Here is a 352-nt window from a genome sequence, read left to right as displayed (position 1 = left end):
CTTTTCTTTTTCTTTCCCTCCTTTTTCTTTTTCTTTCCCCTCTTTTTCTTTTTATTCCCCCCTTTTCTTCTTCTTTCCCCTTCTTTTACTTTCTTCTTCAGCCCCCTCTTTTTTTCCTTTTTCCCCCATGTGGGTTTTTTTCTTCTCCCCCGCCTTTCTCTTTTTTTTTCTCCTTCCTCCTCTTCTTCTTTTTCTCCCCCTGCTTCTTCTGTTTCCCCCTTCCTCCCCTTTCCTCCCGCCACACACCCCCGTCCCATCCCCACTGTTATTCCTGGCGACACAAAGTGTCTAAAGACGGGGCTTAGGGCGAGCCGAGGAGGAATTAGCTCAACAGGATGGTTTGCTCAGAGAG

General features: G+C 47.2%; 1 protein-coding gene across 1 annotated transcript in view; it reads left to right on the top strand.

Annotated features, from left to right (window-relative positions):
* The window catches only part of LOC104507981 (T-box transcription factor TBX5-A-like), a gene marked incomplete at both ends in the record, with an annotated part of 8815 nt that overhangs the window by 253 nt on the left and 8210 nt on the right, over positions 1-352 (top strand). The gene's annotated exons all lie outside the window — the stretch shown is intronic.

The sequence above is a fragment of the Eurypyga helias genome, unplaced genomic scaffold (assembly GCF_000690775.1).
Source record: "Eurypyga helias isolate BGI_N326 unplaced genomic scaffold, ASM69077v1 scaffold26733, whole genome shotgun sequence".
Lineage (NCBI taxonomy): Eukaryota > Metazoa > Chordata > Aves > Eurypygiformes > Eurypygidae > Eurypyga > Eurypyga helias.
Note: the sequence above shows the minus strand (reverse complement) of the source record. Positions and strands in the feature narration are given on the sequence as shown.